The 23,579-nt window shown below is 40.4% G+C and overlaps 1 protein-coding gene across 7 annotated transcripts in view; it reads right to left on the reverse strand.

The window, feature by feature from the left end:
* BCAS1 (brain enriched myelin associated protein 1) overlaps nt 1–23,579 on the reverse strand; it is a 127,165-nt gene that overhangs the window by 52,785 nt on the left and 50,801 nt on the right. The window lies entirely within an intron of this gene.

A 23,579-nucleotide genomic window follows, 5' to 3' on the forward strand; every position in this document is an offset into this window, starting at 1 on the left:
AGGGACATTGTTTGGAGCCAAAGGGTAACAAACACAGCAGTGCACGTCGCATTTCAAACAAAAACCCTTTTCTTCCAATTCTGCAAAGAAGTTGTGTAAGGTATCGATATTTTCCATCTTTATAGTCTCCTTATCTATGATGTGTACATTATCCCCAGAGATAGCGTTTCCCACAATTTCCAGAGTTGGATTATATCAACTAAAAAAAAAAAAAAAAAAGAAAAAGAAAAAGAAAAAGAAAAAGTACTGGTGTTTAAAAATAACTATTTTGCTTTTGAGATATGAGGTTCATCCGTGCAAGGGGTGTGATAGGGGAACTGATTTTCTCCCCGACCTCCTCAGGAGGGTAGGATGCGTTCTGAATCTGCCTTCCTTTCACCATCTCACCTCTCACGACCCCAGGACAGGAAGCTACTGCCTCTCCACCTTCTGACTGCAACAGCCCTGGCCTTGTCTCTGGTTGGGCTCTTGACCCTCACAATACATTCTTTACTCAACAGATCCCATCTTCCCACTCCTTACCACCCTCCAGTAGCTTCTGACAGCTCTTGGAGTCAAGCCCAAACTCTGATGCAGGATCTCCAATGTCTAACATGGTCTGCCCCTGCCTAAATCTCCATCCTCTCTGTACCACGTGCTCCTTCATTCCATTTTCTGGCCCACTTTCTTTGAGTTTTTCAAACATACCACAGGTTATTTCCAAACTTCTGGCTCTCTGTTTGAAACATTCTGCTCCTCTGTCTGCCCGTAGGTAATTTCCATCCATCCTTAAGGTCATAAGTGTCATCTCTTGGGAGAGATTGTCCCTAAACATTCATCTAAGGCTGTCCTCCCACCACTGTCGTCTCCACCAGAGTCCCTTGCCCTTTTAAAAATCTTTGCTGTGTCAGCAGTTCTGTTTACTTCTCAGTCTTTGTGCTTTTCCTCATACTCCCATTAGACTATAAACTCGACAAAGACAGGGATAATATCTACTTCACTCAGTGCTTTTCTCAAGTACCAAGGACAGCGAGGCCCACAGAAGGCATTCAATAAATATGTATCATTTATGAAAATTTTACAAACATAGAATAGTGCTATCTGTACCAGCATGAATTCTCATGTGACAAAGTAGTACAGAAACTTCCCATTGCAACACAGCTAAACCTGCCTCATTCTTTACGACTCAGGTGACATTTATTCCACTGCTTGGTTATAACATTGTTTATTGTCTAATATCCTTATCGATGGACATTCACAGTGTGTATAGTTGTATATCTAGAGTATCATAAGCAGTAGTAAAGTGAACATCTCACACTTTTATTTTTAAATACTCATATGTATCTATATTTTCTTTGGGTAAATTACCAAAAGTGAAATTTTTGGGTCAAGAGGTATGCAAATTGTGTAAACTTGATGAATATTCTTGCAAAAAATGAGAAGGTTTCAACAGAGAGGTCCTGCAGGTACATCGGTGGGTCTGAGAAGCTGTTTGGTGTACCGGTGGTTGTGATAAGTGAGACCTAAAATGTATCCAGGCTGGGCAGGTTGGTGCATGTGGTTGTGGCCTGGCAGTGGGGAGCTTGCTCTGGAGGTGGGTGGAGTGAGGGAGGCAGACTCGACTCTCACCTGCTGGTTGAGCATCGTCTTCACTCTTCGCCCTCCCTTTCATCCCCGTGTACTTCTTCCTTTCAACCCAGGGCTGTGGGTTCCGCCTTCTCCACACCATCTCCCTGCCCCCATGCTGCCAGTTCCCTTACTTAGAGGAGAATGAAAGGAGACACTTCTGTTTCCTCAAAAGCGATTTCTAACAATTCGCAGTGTGTGAGGTGGCAGAAGCCCACAGAAGACTTGGTATTTCTATTTTGACCCCTTCTCTCAGTAGTGGAGAGTGGGATATGGTAGCACTGCATTTAGACTCCTGGATTTTATACTTTCTCCTCTGGGGTTGGCAGTGTCTGGACAAGCAGTATAAATTGATATGGGTTGACTATCCCAACCACTGAGATACAATTCAACTCATTTTAATGGACGATTGTATTGGGCCATTTTTTGCGTTGTTATAAAGACGTACCTGATTCTGGGTAATTTATAAAGAAAAGAGGTTTAATTGGCTCACAGTTCTGCAGCCTTTACAGGAAACATGTGACTGGCATCTGCTTGGCTTCTGGGAGGCCTCAGGAAGCTTACAATCATGGCGGAAGGAGAAGTGGGAGCCGGCACAGCACATGGTCAGAGCAGGAGCAAGAGAGAAAGAGTGGAGGGGGTGGTGGGACAAACTTGCAAATGACCATATCATGTGTGAACATAGAGCAAGAGCTCAGTTACCACCAAGGAGATGGCCCAAGCCATTCATGATGGATCCACCCCTGCGATCTTTCACCAGGCCAAACCTCCAGCATAGGGGATTACAATTCAACATGAGATTTAGGTAAGGACAGATGTGCAAATTACGTCAACTACTTATTAAGCACTACATGTACACCAGTGCTTTCTCTTTCCTAAGCTAGTATAATTTGAACAAGGTCACTTAATCTTAATATATCATTATTTATTATAGAATAATATACAATGTCAATATGTCAAATATTTTACATTTACAGCATGCAAACCACTATACAAATAAATGCATTAAACATATGTCACTTAATCTTTACAACAATCTTCTGAGACAAATATTACAATTAACAGTTTCAAACAATGAAATGAGGCTCAGAGAGTTTAGGTTACTTGTCTAAGGTCACACAGCTTGAGAGAGGCCAATATGGGGATTATAAGTCAGGCCTGTCAGAACTGAACATCTTAAAATGCTATAGATTATTTGGCTATGAGTGTCAACTTTGCTAAACTTATATAGTGTGTGCAGTAAAATGTAACATCATATAAATTAAATCCAGGTGGTAGAAAACCAAGATCCTCATAGGGAGCGTATATAAATATAGACTACATCCATAAATTCCACCAGTAAAAACCCTTCATAACTTAACTCTCCCAAAAAGTACTGCACTTATAACTTGTTTAAACCGTGTCATCCTTACGTCTTAAACAATGCTTGTTTATGCTTGTATAGCTTTACAGTTACGAGGCGCCTTCACAAATCTATCTTATCTAATCTTTGCCAAGACTGTGCAAGGCAAATTACAGATGAGAAAATTGAGGCCCAAAGAGGTTTAAACATCATGTCCAAGGCCACAGTTGGCAAGCGTAAGCATTCATTTGTTTTTGCCTAAGTAGCGTTCATCACTCCTTGTGATAACAGGACCCTCCTGCTCATTCCTGGAGAAGTGCCCCTCTTCCATTCCATTCTCATTGCTTTTCTGCCCGTTTTTTTTTTGTTTTATTTTCCCCCGGGTCACTCTTTTGTAACCCCAGTGACCTGCTTGCTCTTCTTTGAACATGTCAAGTAGGCTGTTGCCTCAGGACCTTCGCATCTGGGCTGAGCTTCTGCCTGCCAGGAGCATGTGACCTTACTTCTTTCAAGTCTTTTTCAATTGTCACTTTTTTTTTTTTTGAGACAGAGTCTCACTCTGTCACCCAGGCCGGAGTGCAGTGGCATGATCGCGACTCACTGCAACCTCTGTCTCCCTGGCTCAAGCAATTTTCCTGCCTCAGCCTCCCAAGTAGCTGGGATTACAGTGTGTGCCACCATGCCTGCCTAATTTTTGTATTTTCAGTAGAGATGGGGTTTCACCATGTTGGCCAGGCTGGTCTTGAACTCCTGACCTCAGGTAATCCCCTCACCTCGGCCTCCCAAAGTGCTAGGATTACAGGCATGAGCCACTGCGCCTGAGCCAATGGCCACGTTTTCATCGAGGTCTTTCTTTACCACTCTACTTTAAGTTGCTATAATATATCCCAGCATATCTGATGCTGCTAATTGCTTTATTTTTCTCCTAGTATATTTCACTTCTAATATATTACTGGCTCCTCTTCCCCCCAGGGACATCTGGTAATGTCTGGAGACATTTTTTTGATTGTTACGAGTAGCGGGTTAGTGAGCTACTACTGGTATCTGGAGGATAGATGCCAGGCATGCTGCTAAAACTCCTGCAATGCCCAGGACAAAGAATTATCTGGCTCTCAGTGGCAAGACTGAGAATTATATTAAAACTCTCACTTGTCATTTTGTGTTTTGTTCCTCTCCCTTCACTGGAATATAAACCAATGAAGGTTCTTTTTCTCCCTTATGTTTCCCCAGCACCCAGACTTGTGCACATGGTACAATCTCAAAAATTACTAGTGAATGAATGAACAAATGATTTAATCCAAGTGAGAGTATCAATCATCAACTTTTAGCCATTATGATTTCAAATATTTTTTCTTCTCTCCTTTTCTCTCCTTTCATGGACTCCAATTACCTGCCTACTAGCCTACTTGAAGTTATCCTGTAGCTCATTAATGTTCCTTTCTTCCTTCTTTTTGAAAAAGCCCTCTTCCTTTTCACCCACTGCCCTGTGGTTCCTTTTGGATAGTTTCTATTGCTGTGTATTTAAATTCACAAATTTTTTTTCTGCATTGTCTAATCTGCTGTTAATGTCATCCAGTGTATTTTTTATCTCACACATTGTAGTTTTTATCTCTAGAAATTTGATTTGGATTTTAAAAATATATCTTCTATGTCTCTACTTAACTTTCCAAACATATGAGACAAATTTATGCTAATCCTTTTTATTTTTATTTTTATTTTGCCAATTCTAACACCTGTGTCAGTTCTGGGTAGGTTTTGGTTAATTTCTCTTCACATCATGAGTTACATTTTCCTGCTTCTTTGCTTCCCTGGTAATTTTTGTTTGCATGTCAGACATTGTGAATCTTACCTGTTTGGGTGGCTGGATATTTTTTTGTTCCTATAAATATTTTTGAACTTTGTTTTTGGAGGTAGTTAAGATACTTAAAATCAGTTTGATCCTTTTAGTTCTGGCTTTTAAGATTTGTTCGTGAAACTGACTTTGCAAAAATTATGAGTGAAAAAATTATGACTGTGAAAGAGATCTGACCTAACCAACACCATCTTGCCTTTAACTTCCAAGCTGCCCTTGTTCATTCCTGGGGGTAGGCCACACTAACTTCGGGAGGAATTTAGTTATAGTTTAACTTTGAAACAAAGATAATAACAGTCCCTTCCCCAAACAAGCCCCCTTTATTCTTGGGGACCAGTCCACCTTTGTAAAACTAGCAAATTAGACACAACATTAGAAATTATGGCTCAGGAGTCATACAGCCAGAGGCCACAAGATTCTTAACCTCCCCAGTTGTTCTTATGGATAACATTACTGCTGTAAAACCTAATATTGATGTTTGAGATATTTTTCAGACCCTGCATTCTGGTCTGGCTCATCTGGACTTGCGGCCCCCACCCAGGAACTGACTCAGTACAAGAGGACATCTCTGATGTCCTATGATTCTGCCCCCAATCAACTAATCAGCATTCTCCACGCCTTAGCAATCTGCCCACCAAACTGACTTTAAAAAACTCTAGCCTCTGAATTTTGGGGGGAAGCTGATTTGAGTAATAAAAAAGTTCTAATCTCACATTTAATTGGCTCTATGTGTAGTAAACTCTTTCTCTATTGCCATTCCCCTATCTTGATAAATTGGCTTTGTCTGGGCAGCGGGCAAAAATAACCCATTGGCAGTTACATTAGGCAGGACCAAAATCGTGTCTAGTCTAGGAAGCTAATCTTTTCTCGCTAATGAGGAAAGACCCTGTGACTACTCTACCCAGTGCCTTATTAATAATGAGGTTTTCTAGTCTGGCTGGTGAGAGAAGGCAGTCTCTCTGGCCTTGTGTAAATGCCTTTCTGGTGGTTGTTTTTTTTTTTTTTCCCCTTCAGTCTTTGCTAGTTTCCTCATATGAACATATTGGTCAGCTCTCTGCCTCATACTATGTGAGGACCTTTGACAGACCCTTGGAGTTTGCTCTCTGTGTATCTCTCTCTCTCCTCTGATGCTTTGTCTATGAACTCTGGCCACCTTGGGCTCAGGGAGCCTGCTGGGCTCTGCCTCAGTTCCTCCCCCCTAGGCTGTGGGCTGGAAACCCTCTCAAGGCAGTAGGCAGGAGCAGACACAGGGATCATCTCTTATGTCCTGTCTCTCAGAGAACACCTATCCTTGTTGCCTGATATCTTAAAACAGTCTTAAAAATTGTTGTTTGGTTTTTTTGTCCAGGTTTTCATCTATTTTAGGCAAGAGGGCAAAGCCAGTTCCTGTAACTCTCCCTTAGCTGAAAGCTTCTACTCTGTTAATAGTAGAGAGTGTTGACTTCCTGTAGCTGGCTACAGGTGAGGTCGTTTTTGGTGATGCATGAATCTTGAGCTACATTATCATGTGAACAGCAACGAGGATCAAGTCAGGTCTGAAAAGAAGTGAGCTCCCTAAATTTGAAATAAGTGTATTTGAAATATGAACTTTGTCACCAAAATTAATAATAAATCTTGTTCTAGCGGTGTAGCAGATCTTTTTATATTAATTAGTGATAATGATTATGAACATTATTTATAAATGAATAAATGAAGGGAAGAATGAATGTCAATGATCAATCTCTCTCTTTCTTTCCCATAGACTGGTATTCAATTGAGTAATTTTGCAAGCAAGAATTGAAGCTCATTATCTCTTACTGCTATTTGTTTTCCTAATTCCCCTCTCATCAGTACCCATCATACTGAATCATAATTGATTAATTGCCAGTATCACCTGCTCAACTGGGCATTTGAGGACAGGCACTGCGTGTGTCTCATTCACAACAAGATCAAGTGGTTGATAAAAGTTCCAGTGCCTGACAAAGACTCCATATTCACCTCCCAGCTCCACTCACAGGTTGAGGAACCCCAGCTGGGGTCTTAGCCTCTCTGAGACAAGGTCTTCTCATGGAACACAAGATTAATAATAAACCTTGCCTGGTATAATTCGTTGTGAGTTTCCATAAGAAATAATGCATGTAAATTCCTTAGCATAATGCCTAGTATAGAAGTGTCCAATAAATGTTAGCCAAACAGACAAAAAAAAAAAAAAAAAGCAATGAAAACGCCATACAATTTGCAAAGTTCCTGACACAGAGTAGATTCAGGAGAAACATTTGTTAAAGGATGAAAGGATATGGAGTAAATTCTTTTTTCTATGCCTTTGTACACTGTGCTCTCCAGCTTCTGTCTTCCCTTTTGAAATCTATTCTTCACGATTGGAATCAAGTCTCCCTCTCCCACCGACGTTTTTCTGGGTCAGGCCACCCATGGAATCTGTCCCCTTCTCTGAATTTCTATACCACAGTTCTCAGCACTCAGTTGGTACTTAGATTACGCACTTAGACCAGCCTAACACCAAAGGCCAGGTTGGAATAGTTTGCATTAAAAATGGGGCTTTTGTGAAATGGCTGCAAAAACACAAAAAGCACATTTTGGTGAGTATTTTAAAAGTAACAATAATACACATATTCTACAAGGGTTTCAATCAGCCCCAGGACTCTTTCTAAATGGAAGCATACTTCTTGTGAAATGCCTCATAAACAGCTGAAGCTTCATAAAACTAAAAGCAAATAAAAGCCATGGTCTTAATAGTCTTGTTAGGTTTTCTGGTTAATTCTGGGAGAAAAGTGTTTTGCTTTGGAAGAGATGTACTTTTTAAAAACAGGTTCTAATATAAGTTGAACTTTTAAAAACTAACTCTGAGGTATAATTGGGATCCAAGCGGTTAAGCTGGTTGATTAGAAGGATGGCTGCAAATTCTATTTATAGCAGATGAGTGTTGATATACGTATGAGGAAGGCGATTTTATTTTAGGTGGTATGTGCGCACACACACAGTTATTCTTTTAATGTGTATTGTGGACTGAAAGTTTGTGTCTCCCCAAAATTCATGTGTTCAAATCCTAACTTCTGATGTGATGGTATTAGGAGGTGGGGCCTTGGGGAGGTGACTAGGTCATAGGGGTGGAGCCCCCATGAATAGGATTAGTGTTCTTATAAAAGAGACCCCAGCGAGCATTCTAGTCCTCTTTCCATCATTCCAGGGTGCAATGAGAAGCTGGCCATCTGCAACCCAGAAGAGGGTCCTCACAAGAACCCAACCATGCTGGCATCTTGATTTCAGACTCATAGCCTCCAAAACTGTGAGATATCAATTTCTGTTGTTTATAAGCCATCCAGTCTATGGTACTTTGATAGCAGCCTGAACTAAGACAATGTGCACTAGAAAAATATGTCCAGGATCAACCTTTTCATATTATGGATATTTTTGTGTAGGTGAAGTTCAGTATAAAGTAAACTTTAAATAAAGCTATTATATGAATAACTGAACAGGTGTCTTGAAGATGAGTCATTATGAAAGTGGCACAAGACATAAATCTAGACTGAGAAATTCCCCACAGGCCTAAGTAAGGTGTTGCCCAGGAGCACCATTCATGAATTCATCCTCACTCAGTAACTATGTGGGGGTAGTTACATTACATACAAGCTGTGCAGAGGCCACACAGCATTAGCATGGGCTCTGAAGTTATGCTTTCACTGTGTATTGTGGACTTAAAGTTTGTGTCTCCCCAAATCCTAACCCTCAATGTGACTACATACAAGCTGTGCAGAGGCCAGCTGCCCAGGTCCAATCCCTGCTCTGCCATCTACACCTCTGCAGTACTGCACTTTCCCTAACTCTAGGTTGCAATTTGCTCATTTGTAAAAGTGGGGTGATGAGTAGCACCTGCCTTTTAGGGTTGTTGAGGGAGTAAATGGGATAATCCATATAAAGGACTTAGGAGAATGTGCAGTACAGAGGAAGCATTCAGTAATGGTTAGCTATTATTATTGTGTTTAATTTAATTACTGAGCACTGTGGTAAGCTGTGAGATTTACAAAAATGAATCTGACACTGTCCTCTCTCCTAGATGCTTGGAGCCTTATGGTGGATAAAGGTCAGTAGATAGGGACAAGTACTCTGATAAAAAGACAAGTGAGGCTAAGCACAGTGGCTCACATCTGTAATCCCAGCAATTTGGGAGGTCAATGCAGGAGAATTGCTTGAACACAGGAGTTCAAGACCAGCCTGGGCAATATAGTGAGACCTTGTCTCTATGAAACAAAGCAAAAACAAAACAAAACAAAACAAAACAGAAATTAGCCAGGCATGGTGGCATGCACCTGTGGTCCTAGCTACTTGGGAGGCTGAGGGAGGAGAATTGCTTGAGCCAGGGAGGTCAAGGCTGCAGTGAGCTATGATTGTGCCATTGCACTCCAGCCTGGGTGACAGAGCAAGACCCTGTCTCAAGATAAAAAGAAAAAAAAGACAAGTTAATTTCATCAGCCCACTGGGTCTCAGCATAACTGGATTTTAGAATCACCTGGGCAGCTTTTTAAACAAATGCCAATACCCAGATTCCACCCCGACCAATTACATTAGTCTTTTTGGAGGTGAGGCTCAGATGTCAATATTTTTAGACCTCCCCAGGTGATTCCAGTGTGCACCAAGGTCAAGAGTGACTGAACTAGAAGGGAGAGGGAGACTTGAAGATGAAGCAGCATTTGCCCAAGCCCATGGAGCATAGGTTGCAAGTAGACTCGCAGAAACAGGGAGGAATGCGGGGTGGTGATGGAGAAATTTCTGTCAAGTGGACATGGAGGAAGGCATGTGAGAAATGCAGAAAAAGATGAGGTGGGGATGGGTTTGGGGAGGGTTTAGGGGGCAGGTTATTCAGTTCAGCAGAGGTATGGGGGTTATGAAAAGCAAGATGGTTATAACAATAATTTGGAGTCAGACTGAGGAAGTGTTGACTGACATTTAAGGAGTAGGTGCCATGGAAGGTGTTTGGGCTCAGGCAGCCTCATTCTACCTCACCAGGATGGTGGGCACAGGGCAAAGGGGCTCGACAGCAGCAGAAGCAGCAGAGGGTTCCATCACAGAATTTTGAAGTGGAGAAGTCCCCACCTATTCCCTGAAGAGAAACATCATGTGGATGCCCACAACGGAGAAGATATGGAGAGTCGGAGAGAACAATCTGCAAGGCAAAAAGCCTAGAGCCCTTTCCCCTTAACCCCTCCTCCCTAAACTCACATGCATGAGGGGAGGGCGAGGAGAGGAAAAAAAGCAAGTCCCCCTTCTTCCAGACTGCAAGGACCTCAGGCCATGGTCAAGGCAGAGCTTGGTTCTAGCAGGAATTGGGATGAATGTTATAATGAATGTGTGATTAAAGTTTTAAAGTTGGATTGGGCTGGGCATGGTGGCTCACGCCTGTAATCCTAGCACTTTGGGAGACCGAGGCAGGCAGATCACCTAAGGCCAGGTGTTCAAGACCAGCCTGGCCAACATGGTGAAACCCCGCCTCTATTAGAAATACAAAAATTAGCTAGGCGTGGCGGTGCATGCCTGTAATCTCAGCTACGGGGGAGGCTGAGGCAGGAGAATTGTTTGAACCCAGGAGGTGGAGGTTGCAGTGAGCCAAGATCATGCCATTGCACTCCAGCCTGGGCGAGAGAGTGAGACTCCATCTCAAAAAAAAAAAAAAAAAGTTGGATTGAACAGGACTTTTGAATCACAGCAAGTTTGGGGACCTGCCTACGGTGTCATGAAAGATTAGGAGAGAAGTTTTTGATCAAATATCTACTGTGTGCTTCCCACTGATGGAGGCAGTGAGAGCACAGCTCACAGTCCTTGGGGAGCTGAAATTCTCACAAGGGAAAAAACCAAAGTGGACAAAAACACAGATAAACTAATACATCTCACAGATGACTCAGGTGGTGAGGGCTGCTAAGGAGAAAAGAAAAGGCAAGGCCCCGGAGGGTAAGGTGATGGGCTGCTGGCTACTTAGACAGTAGGCAAGGTTCTCTGAAGTTGGCGTGGAGGCAAGGAGGCAGCTCTTCTGATCCCCAGCCTGGGTCCACTGCTCTGAGCTACTCCGGTCTGACAGCCCACGTGCTCCCCAGTGCTCATCACAGAAAATAAAAGGGGCTATGTCTAGGTTGCCCCCAGCTCCTGTCCTGATTGGGTTTCCTAAAGGGCTGCAAGGCAATGATTCTTTTTTGTGGTTCCAGGGCTAGACATACAGGGGATATCTATTGAACTTTCTCAAAACAAAATGGAATACAGTGATGTCAGCTGAAGGGAATAGGAATTACTAAAATATCAAGTGGACCCTATGGATCTAGGTGGCCATCAGGATCTGCCACGTTGGACGCCCTCTGAATGAGGAAGAAAGCTGTGAGTACTTCCGTAACCTGGAGAAAGAACCCTACTGGAGCGGACACGGTTCAAAAGAACTCCAGGAACACAGGAGCCCGCTGCCTTTCTGCATTGCCCCATGACATCTTCTCTAGCCTCTCTGCTTCCCTGATTTCCCAACTGCAGTAATGTCTCCTGCCTTGGACAGACAGTAGCTATGGAGGAGCAAGATCTGCCGGCCCAGGGCAAGGAGTGGTTTGCCTGTGGCTCTTCCTGAGTGAGAGTTTTATGGCCTTTCCAGGTGAAATTCTCAGCTTGAACTTAAGCCCTTACTTTGAAATATTTTTTTTTCTTCTTAGATTGACATTAAAAAACAACATAAGACTTCTGCTTCTGGGAAGATGGGGCACACACACTTTCTCCTGTTCCTCTCACCAAGGACAATGAAGAACCCTAGACATTACAGAGAAAACATACATAAAAGGACTCTGAAAGGTGGAGAAGAGAAGGCAGACCAGCTGAGGACCCGAGGAAAAACACGATGGTGAATTCCTTGGGTTTTCTTTTTGCCTCACGTACCCCAGACTTGGAGTTGAAGAAGTTAGCAACCTGGAAACACCTATAGGCTCTGACATACTCACAAATCCTTTCCGAAAGCCTACTCTCTCTGACTAAAGGACCAGGAAAGGGCAATCTGGCAAGACAGAAAACTTTTAGACAATGACCATACTACTCCAGCCAAATACCACAGGACATTCTGTGGTCTCACCATCTCCCATGCCAGAGAAAGCCAAGTGGGGAGCCTAGACTTCCACTTTCACAAGACCGTAATAGGTTATCCCAATACCCCTGCAAGATGGCATCTGTGGGGCTAAGTAGGGAGCTGGGATTCTCATCCTCACCGGTTGGTAATAAGCCCTCCCCACCATGGTGTCCGCGGGGACCACATGGGGAGCCTGGACTTCCAACCCCACCCAGGAGTAATGAGATGCTCCTCCCTCTCCCCACTGGGGTGGTGTGAGAAGAGACCCAGTGCAGTTAGTGTCAGCCAGTGGTAATGAGACCTCCACTGTGGTATCAGTGAAGGTCATGTGAGCAGAAAACTCCTGCCTCCACCCAGTAGTAATAAGGAGTGTACCCCCGCCCCCCAACAATGGAGGCTGGTGAGAAACCTGGATGTTTGCCTCCACCTGACAGTAATGAGGTAGCAGCCCCAGTACTGCTGGAATGGTGTCAGGGACAGCCAGCTAAAATAGAAAGTTTAAGCGAGATGCAGTCTCATAATATGAAAATGGTCAGATTTCAATTGAAGATAACTTGTCATACCAAGAACTAAGAAGGCCTCAAACATAATAAAACAAGGCAATCAATAGATGTCAACATGGAAATGAGATGACAGAGATGCTAGAAGTATCTAACAAAGATTTTTTTTTTTTTTTTTGAGAATGGAGTCTTGCTCTGTCACCCAGGCTGGAGTGTAATGGCACGATCTTGGCTCACTGCAGCCTCTGCCTACCGGGTTCAAGCAATTCTCCTGCCTCAGCCTCCTGAGCAACTGGTATTACAGGTGTGCACCACCACGCCCAGCTAATTTTTGCATTTTTAGTAGAGATGGGTTTCACCATCTTGGCCAGGCTGGTCTCAAATTCCTAAACTCAAGTGATCTGCCCGCCTTGGCCTCCCAAAGTGCTGGGATTACAGGCGTGAGCCACTGTGCCCAGCCTCTGACAAAGATTTTAAAGTAGTCACAATAAAATGCTTCAATTCACAATTGTAACAGTGCTTGAAACAAATGAAAAAATAGAAAGCCCCAGCAAAGAAATAGAAGATATAAAAATAACTAAAATGGAAATTTTTAGAATTGAAAGGTATAATAATGAAAATGAAAAGCCCAGTGAGTGAAATCAACAGCATAATGGGAGAGACAGAGAGAAGCAGCAGCAAAAACCTCTATTAGTAGAGACAACAGATGACAACAAAAAAGAGAGAGCAAGAGAGTCAAGATACAGATTACCAGTATCAGGTACAAAACTGGATAGGAGAATGCCATAACCAATGCTACCTACATAAATTTGATAATGGGCAAAATGGAACATTTGCTCAAAAAACACAAACTATTATAACTGACCCAATATAATATAAATGATTTAAATATCCATATAACTATTAAGAAAATTGAATTCATAATTTAAAAACTTCCAGGAAAGAAGTCTTCAGGCCCAGAAGACTTCACTGGAGAATTCTATGAAATGTTTAAAGAAGAATTACACCAATTCTACATGAAATCTCCTAGAAAACAGAAGAGGGAATGCTTACTAATTTATTTTATAAAGATAGTTACCAAAAACTTGGTACCAGAAACAGATAAAGATGGCACCAAAAAAATGAAAAATACCCTACAGATCAATATGCCTCATGAGTATAGATGCAAACATTCTTTACAAAATATTAGCAGGTAGATTTCAGCAATATGTCAAAAGATGTATACATCATAACCAAATGGGATTTACTATAGGTTTGCAAGCTTGATTAATATTTGAAAATCAATTGATGTTATCCACAATAGTGACAGACTAAAGAAGAAAAGTCACATGATCACGACAGTGAATGCAGAAAAAGTATTCAACAAAAATCAATCCTGCATTCATGATAAATCTCTAAGGAAGACAGTAACAGAGGGTGCTTCCTCAACTTGATAAAGACGATCTACAAAATAAAAATTGAGAACTAACATTATCCTTAATTCTGAAAGACTGAATGCATTTCTCCTAAGATTAGGGGCAAGGCAAGGATGTCAGCTCTCATTATTTGTATTCTACATAGTAGTGGACGTTCTAGGAAGTATATTAAGGCAAGAAAATAAATATAGGGAATACACATTGAAAAGGAAGAAATAAAACTGTCCCCAGAGAAGATGGCAAAATTAGACAATTTCATTATTTTCAAAATTAGAAAATCCCAAGGAATCAACAGAATAACACCTAGAATTAATAATTGAGTTCAGCAAGGCTGAAGAATACAAGATAAACATGCAAAAATGATCTAGATTTCTATGTACTAGGAACGAACTCATGGGCACTGAAATTAAAAATACCATAATAATCATACGAAAATGAAATACTAAGGTTTACATCTCACAAAACATGTGCAAAACTTGTATGCTGAAAGCTATATAATGCTAATGAAAGAAATCATAGGAGACCTAAATAAATGGAGAGACATACAATGTTCATGGATTGGAAGACTCACATAGTAAAGATGTCAATCTGCCCCAAATTGATATACAGGTTTAATGCAATTCCTGTCAAAATTCCAGCACCTGTAGCAAGACATTTTGTAGAGATAGATGAGGTTATTCTAACATTTATATGGAAAGACAAAGGATTTAGAATAATTTTTTAAAATATAAATTGATGAATCAGTCTATCTGATCACAAGCCTTGTTATATAGCTACAGTAAGCAAGGCTGTATGGTATTGGTGGAGACATAGACATATAGAACAAATGGAATAGAGAAGCCAGAAAAGACCCACACAAGTATGCCCAGATGACTTCTGACAAAGGTGTAAAAGCAATTCTACAGAATAAAGATAGTCTTTTCAACAAATTGTGCTAGAGCAATTTGACATCTATAGAGGAAAAGAAAGAACCTCAATTTAAGTCTCACATCTTATATAAAAATTATCTCAAAAGAGATCGTGGACTTAAACATAAAACCTCAAATATAAAACTTTTAGGAAAAAAATAAGAGAAAATTTCTGAGACCTATGGTTAAAAAATCCATAAAAGACCAAAGACCAAAAGCAAAATCCATAAAAAGAAAACATAATAAATTGGAATTCATCAAAACTAAAAAATTTTGCCCTGTAAAAGATCCTGTTAAAAAGATGAAAAGGGAAACCAGAGAGTGGGAGAAAATATTTGCAAACCACATATCTGACGAGAGACTAGTATTTAGAATACATTTAAAAGAAAAAAATTCTTAAAACTCAACATTAAAAACAAACAAAACAATCCAATTAGAAAATGGGCAAAAGACGTGAGGGGGCATTTCATTGCAGAGGATATACAGATGGCAAATAAGCACATGAAAGATGTTCAATCTCATCAACCATTAGAAAAATGCAAATTAAAACCATAACGAGACATCACTATGCACCCATCAAAGTGGTTAAAGCAAAAAATAGTGACTATTAAATGCTGAGAAGGATGCAAGAAACTCGATTACTCACTTTACAATGTAATCACTTTACATTGCTGGTAGAAATGTAAAGGGATACAGGCAGAATAGAAAACAGTTTGACAGTTTCTTAAATAATTAAACATGCAGGCAGGGCGTGGTGGCAAGTGTCTGTAATCCCAGCTACTCTGGGGGCTGAGACGGGAAGATCACTTGACCCTGGGTGGCTGAGCCAAGATGGCACCACTGCACTTGCCTGGGCAACAGAGCAAGATCCAATCTCAAAAAATAAAAATAAATAAATAAATAAAACATGCAACTATAGTGATTGCACTCCTGGTCATTTCTCCTAGAGAAATGAAGAATTATATTCACACAAAAACCTATGCATTAATGTTTATATCAAAGTTATTTACAATAGCCTCAAAGTTGGAACAACCAAACATCAAACTGGTACTTCCACAGCATGGGATACTACTTGGCAGTTGAAAAGGACCAATATCTACCAAGACACTCAGTGATTCGGATTAACTTCCAGAGATTTATGCTGAAGGGGAAAAAAGCCTATGTAAAAAAGGGTACCCACTGTATGATACTACTTAGATAGCATTCCTGAAATAATAAAGTGATAGCAATGGAGAACAGACTAATGGTTGCAGGAGGTAAGAAAAGGATGGGGGTGAGAGGGAAGTGGATGCACCTGAACAGTCAGTATGCAGTATCCTTGTGGGGATAAAAATGTTCTCTATTTGATTGTATCATTGTCAATATCCTGGTTGTGATATTGCACTATAGGTCTGCAGATGTTACCGTTGAGTGACACTGGATAAAGGGATAACTGTTCTATTTCTTACAACTGCATGTGAATCTACAATAATTTCAAAGTTAAAAAGTAAAAAAAAAAAAAAAAAAGCTTGATAGGATAGTTCTGGAAGAGCAACAATGAAGAACCACTTAAAAAGTTGAACTTTTGGGATCTGCAGTTAAATAAATTCGCATGTGGTTTTAACATGTGAAATTAACCCATAACAATGTGTGATGGAATATTTTGCAGCCATGAATTATTTAAGGAGTGTGTAATGACAAAATAAGTGTCCATGATAACCGTAAAAATGATCAGCCTTTATGTGTCAGGCCCAGTGCTAAGCTTGTTAAAAAGATCCTGTTTAATTCTTACAACGATCCCATGAAGCACGCACTGTTTGTAATTCCAATTATACAGATGAAGAAATTAATGCACAGAAAGAATAAATAACTTGCCTAAGGTCATAAAGCAGAGTTGGGATTTGATCCCAGGCCCAGCTGATTTCAGAGGCCAAAGGTTTTTCAGTGCCGTGCTGCACTGATTCTATCTCCTTTCCTTCAGATGTTTACTCAAATGTTATCTTCTCACCAAGTCCTTTCCTATTTTAAGTTCCTGCCACTTTATTCCTTTTCTCTGCTGTATATTTTTCTACTTTGTAACTATCAGCCATACAACATATGTTACCATCAACCATACAACATATGTTAGCATCAGGCATACATGCATATATTGTATGGCTGATGATAACAAGGTGGTAAAATTCCAAAGACATATAGGAATTTAGTATATGATAAAGATGATACCTAAAATCTATGGAAGTGAAGAACTTTTAAATAAAAGATGTAGGAAAAACAGAGCAGCCATCTGGAAAAAAATTAACTTGGTGTCACAACTCAACCCTCTACCGGGATAAAATCCAAATAGATTAAAAATACTACAAGGAAACATGGAAAACATCTTTTCATTTTGGATTGAGAAGGCTTTTGTGTGTATGACTAGAAATCCAGAAGTCATGAAAAGGAAGATCGAAAAGTAAAAAAATCCAAATGTTTACAAAAACATTCATTGGCCAAGCTTGTGTGAAGAAGGCAATCACGCATTGCTGTTACAAGTATAAACTAATTCAATCCTGATGGAGGGCAGAGTGGCATTGTGTACCAAAACTGTAAAAAGGATATATTCTTTTACCCTGTATTTCCATCTCTAAGAGTTGGTGTAGAGGATAAACCTAAACTCACACGTGTGAAATAACAAATGTACAAGGTTATTCATTGCAGTGAGGTTAATAGCGAAAGTCTGGAAGCCAGCCAATGGGCATTAATGGGGTCCTGGTTAAATAACTCATGGTACAACCATTCAACAGAATACTCTGCAGGCATTACAAGTGAGGAAGCTCCCTACAGATACAGAAAGTATTGTTAACTGAAAACAAGCGTGGCATAGAACAGAGTGCATATTATGTTACCGTTTGTGTAAAAAAGAATAAGAATTTATGTTTTATTTCTTATATATGCTCAAAGAAACCCTAGAAAGATACATTAAAAAATACAAACAGCAATTATCTACTGGGTGGCATTTTATAATTTTTTGTTTTGAACACAGTGAATATGTTACGCATTAAAATGAAGACTAAAGCAAAATACGCATGATTAACTAAAAAAATTTAAAAACATCAAGAGGGCCAAACTAAGCACAGTTGTGATGAGAGTCCAGCCTTCAGGCCACCAGTGTGTGGCCTGTGCTTTAAACATGTTATTTGTAGGTGCTGCTGCTATTCTCATCAGGCCTCCGAATCATTCTCAGCAAACAACATTATACGGAAACAGAAACATTCTCCAGAAAATACCTGGAAACTGTTTTTAAGCAAACAGGTGTCCGTGGTGTTAGCTTGTTTTTCACCTCTGTGTGAGAAGTTTATATGTATTTTCTTTTTTGTTGGCTTCAAAGAGCAAACAGATAGGAACACTGCTAAAGTGATTACAATTTGTCATGTTGAAAAATAATGCCGCCTTATCATAATTTGATTGTGTGTAGTAAGGCCCATATGGAACTTCTGGCACTTTCTTTCAACTATTGTCAGCTGGACTTCAGACTCCTTTAAGCAAGATCTACATTGTTAAAGTGAAAATATAAGATAAGGCTTAAAAAGCCTTGTCTGGAATGATTTGTGATGCCTCTACTCCATCTAGATTTCCTCATTGTGTAGCACTGATTTTACTCTTAGTCTTAACACCACGAATCAGTACCGAAAGTACAGGTGAACACAAGAAAATTTGTGTGAAAAATGTTGAATGGTACAGAAACTCATGACTCCACTCCTTTCCATCTGTCAGAAATTTGAGCCCCATGCTGCCTGGGATAAAAGGGAAGGCTCTGCTTCCTCTCCCCAGAGAATATCACGTGAGCACAGAGGGTTCGATGTGCTGGACAACAATAGTCTCTGGACAATCATGAAGTCTTCATTTTTCTTCTTCTGAAAACACTGTCACCTGTGTGTAGCCATTGTCAGATTCAGGAAGAAAAATAGGGTTTGGTTAATTTTTGAAGATAGAATTTGTCCCCCAGTTTGCCTAGAAAGGAAAGCAAATTAATATGCAAGCAGGAAGGAATGTGAAGACCAATACTAAAAATATTTTGCAGAATCTCAGAATTTCCTAAGCAGACTATGATTTTTTTTCTTTTTTGAGATGTTGCCCAGGCTGGAGTGCGATGGTGCAATCTCGTCTCACTGCAACCTCCGCCTCCCAGGTTCAAGTGATTCTCCTGCCTCAGCCTCCGGAGTAACTGGGATTACAGGCATGTGCCACCATGCCCGGCTAATTTTTGTATTTTCAGTAGAGACGGGGTTTCACCATGTTGGCCAGGCTGATCTCAAACTCCTGACCTCAGGTGATCCACCCACCTTGGCCTCCCAAAGTGTTGGGATTACAGGCATGAGCCACCATGCCCAAACTCTTTTTTTTTTTTAAGTTTGTTTTACTACAGTGCTCAAAGCCACTGAAGGAAGGTCAATAAATATATATTAATGTAGGTAATTCTGTACTTTTATTTTTTCCACTACTCCTACCCAATTCACATCAACTGATAAAAATTCAATGAGTAGTTTTTTTAAAATAATGCATTCACATCTTTCAAGCCCATGGCAAAAACAGGGAAAGAACACAGACAGCACAACCATAGGAAATCCAATTATGAAAGGGCTTCAAATCTGCCCACTTAGGACAACATTTCTCTTTGTGATCTCCTGCTGGAGATGATTACACATTAGCTATAAGTATATTTAAAAAGTTGTTATTCTTTCTGAACAATGAATTGTCACATAAGCTCTGGGTGGCATAGTTTGGAAATTATCGTTAGAGGAAAGTAACCTCTCTTTGAACTGTTGCTAGCAGCCTGTGGCAATTTCTAATTAACACAGCTCAGGAATCCTCAGCCTCTTAATGCAGTCTAGAGGAGGAATCGAGAAATTACCTAGACGGTGGTATTTTTTTACCTTTAGTTAGATTGGTGGTTCACCACAGTGCTCCTTTTATAAAAAAGAGAAAATACAGATAACGAAGAGTAAAATGAAATGCATCGATTATTCTATTACTGAAAGTCAACTGCTGTCAACAATTTGCAATTTTTTATTCCACGCTGCTCTTTGGGTGGGATGACAGAGCTATGGCACAGGCAGGCAGAGATCATTTTTACCCAGAGGAGATTCTTCTGCATGCTATTTTGAAATCTGCTTTTCTCATTTAACATTATACTATCACTTTCTTCACCTGACCAATTCTATTTTTATGTCACCCTCGTTTATGGTGTCTAGTGTAAGGGTGTGCCACAATCAATACGAAAGACCTATTGGATCATTTCAGCTTTTTTTCTTACAGAAAATACTGGAAATTTTTTAAAGCCCCGTCCATGAAATATTGATCATGTTCTCAATACATTATTTTTAAACATTTTTTATTGATGCATAATAGATGTACATAATTTTGGGGTACGTGTGATAATTTAATACATTCATATAATTTGTAAAGATCAAATTCATGTACTTGGGATATTCATCACTTCAAATATTTGTCTTCTCTTCATGCTAAAAACATTCGACTTATTCTATTCTAGCTAGTTTGAAATGTACAGTAAACTATAGTCACCCTCCTGACCTATCAATCAATAAATTCTTAAATGCAGATTTGCTCATTCAGAAAGCATGTGTGTTTGAAGACTTTAAAATTGCATACTGCCAAAGCACCACGGTGGAAACAAGCTTCTTAGTGGTCCAGGTAGTTGATTAAGAAATTATCTAAGACTTCAGAGGGAAATAAAATAACATGAAAATATAAAACCAAGAAATCTAGATTTCCATTGTCCTCTGGCATCTTTTCTGAGATGGAAATTGAGTCTGGATAACACAGATATAAAAATGTTCCACTTAGCCATTTTTCTTCCTCTTTTGGGGAAGAGAGAGGCAATGTTAATTTCAGCTGCTTATACTAATTGAACCAAGCCGGGTTGGACCAATTATCCAGTGTGATACTCTCTACTGTAAATCACAACATCACTACCTGTTTTACTACCCTGTGGACATAACCTCAGGATACTTAAGGCTCATCTCACACGGGGGTAGCAGAAGTCTAGCCCAGGGCCTTAGCATGGTACATCATCATTAATCCATAGTTATTAACTGATGTGGAGATGTTACATTTGTAAGATTAAATAAAGCATTGTCTGTTGTTCACATAGGGGGAGGGGGGAAAGAAATCTATCTAAGAAAGCAGCGCACACTTGCTTCCCATATAAAGCTAGTGTACATTTTCTCTTTTCTCTCTCAGCAACTCCTCTGCTTGAGGGGTAAGTGAATTTGTCAACTTGAGTTCCAATGGCAAGTAAAATGTGGGTAGAGAATTAAGCAATGAAATGTTCTTCTCTTGTTTCCCTTTTGGCAGCAGGCTTTGCTTTGGGGATAGTCCTAAGGACACATGAGTTGGCACACTCTTAAGTATAGTTCCCTTATGTGTGATTTTTTTTCTTTTCTTTTCTTTTTTTTTTTTGAGGTGGAGTCTCGCTCTGTTGCCCAGGCTGGTGTGATCTCGGCTCACTGCAATCTCCATCTCCCAGGTTCAAGCGATTCTCATGCCTCAGCTTCCTGAGTAGCTGAGATTATAGGTGTGCACCACCATGCTTGGCTAATTTTTGTATTTTTAGTGGAGATGGAGTTTCACCATGTTGGCCAGGCTGGTCTTGAACTCCTGGTCTCAAGTGATCCTCCTGCCTCAGCCTCCCAAACTGCTGAAATTATAGGCGTGAGCCACCACGCCCGGCCAATATGTGTGATTTAAAATGGAAAAATACTGCTGCAGGCAGAGTGAGTGAAGAGTGATTCCCAGGGTAAGCCACACTGGGCAAAAGGGATTTGTGGAAGATTCTTCTGTTCCATGATTAGTTCCTAACAAGCACAACCTTCCAGACTGGTGACAGCATTTCACATTTACTAAAGGAAAAATACCCAATGTTACGGAAAACAAACAAACAAAAACAAAAAACAAACAAACAAAAACCACACCAGAAAACCTGCCTTTAAATACAAAAAACTAATAATCCACAGCCTAGAACACATTCGTCATCTATTTAACAAACACTTCCCCAAAGCGAGAAAACAGTTTTGAATGCTGCCAGAATTAGGTTGCAGACTTTCTAAGAATTGTTTGGCCCGTGCAAAGAAAGAAAGAAAAAGTCACATGCTATTCACTGACTGTTTAAACACTTCTCTGTTTCTGTTCCTCACCCAGTTGTAATTTTCACTCTCCTGTCTACTTTCTATCTCAAAACTCTGTTTATTTCACTCAGAGCTCTTTCTAAACTCTGGAAGTGTTTGCTTGTTAATTCTCTTTCTTTTTTAAATTGTTGGTTTCTCCACTAGAAGGAAAGCTCCCATGAAGTACACTGTTCTACCTGCTGGGGAATCTAAAATCATTCCTGGCACAAAGAAAATACTCATATTTGTTGCATGAATAAATGAAAGTATCGACTTACTTTTTTCTTTTTTTTTTTTTTTTGAGACAGAGTCTCGCTCTGTCTTTCTCCTGCCTCAGCCTCCCAAGTGGCTGGGACTACAGGTGCCCGCCACCACGCCTGGCTAATTTTTTGTATTTTTAGTAGAGATGGGGTTTCATTGTGTTAGCCAGGATGGTCTCGATCTCCTGACCTCGTGATCCACTTGCCTCGGCCTCCCAAAGTGCTGGGATTACAGGCGTGAGCCACCGCGCCCGGCCTCCCACCTCTTTTATATATTGCTTAACACTGGCTGCCTGATTGACTCTCAGGCTGGAATGACAGATGGTCATCTAAGTAGCTTCAAATTCTGATAAGTGCTATGAAGGATGAAGGAAGTAAAGTGGTCCATGATGGGTATATTTACTTGATTCTCAACTGTACCCAAGGAAAATACCAATGCAAGTGTTATGACGAAGGACAACCTACATGGCTGCGCTGCTGGGAATCATTTGGTGAACTGGAGAGTGGGTGCCCCATCTTAAGGGACAGTCACAACTCACATTCTGTCTGCAAATATAGGGCAAAACTACCCATTATGGGGAAGTCTGAAATATAGAATTGTACTGACATATTATTGCTTTAAAATATCATCAACTTTGTCAATTCAAAAATATAACTAATTAATTAAAATATTATTTAAAACACTATGTAGGCCAAGTAAGATGCATCTCTGGCTAGAGGCCTTCTACAGATGGCTAGTTTTCAACTTCTGGTTTATGTTTTTTATTTTATTTTACTTCTTCAAACCCACAGCCAACATCATACAACTTCTGGTCTAAATGCCTAGCTCAACATTCTCTAGAAGAACCATTCCTTGGAAAATTGAGCTACCTTGTTAGAGGCCCAACAGCTACATGGATGATTAAGTTTGAGAAACACTTGGTTAAACAAAGTGAAACAGGCGTGCTTGCTGCAGTACTTCTCAGAGCCTTTAGTAGGTGGATGTCCATTGTGAATCTTCAGTAGAGACTATAAAGCAAATAGATTTTCTGAAACTATTCCATAGCAGAGCCCTATTTCTAGGCCCATCTTATTGGACTAATGTTCCACAGACCAACTTGGAAAGTACTATCACGCTGGTTAACATTAGGTGTCAACTTGATTGGATTGAAGGATGCCTAGATGGCTGGTAAAGTATTGTTTCTGGGTGTGTCTATGAGGGTGTTGCCAGAGGAGATTAACATTTGAGTCAGCGGACTGGGAGAAGAAGACCCACCCTCAATGTGGGTGGGCACCTTCCAATCGGCTGGCAGCATGGCTAGAACAAAGCAGGTGGAAGAAGGTGGGATAAGCTGGGTTGCTGAGTCTTCCAGCCTTCATCTTTGTCCTGTGCTGGATGCTTCCTGCTCTTGGATGTTAGACTCCAGGTACTTTGGCCTTTGGACTCCTGGACTTACACCAGTGGTTTGCCAGGGGCTCTCAGGCCTTTGGCCAC

The sequence above is a fragment of the Pan troglodytes genome, chromosome 21, assembly GCF_028858775.2.
Source record: "Pan troglodytes isolate AG18354 chromosome 21, NHGRI_mPanTro3-v2.0_pri, whole genome shotgun sequence".
Taxonomy (NCBI): Eukaryota; Metazoa; Chordata; class Mammalia; order Primates; family Hominidae; genus Pan; species Pan troglodytes.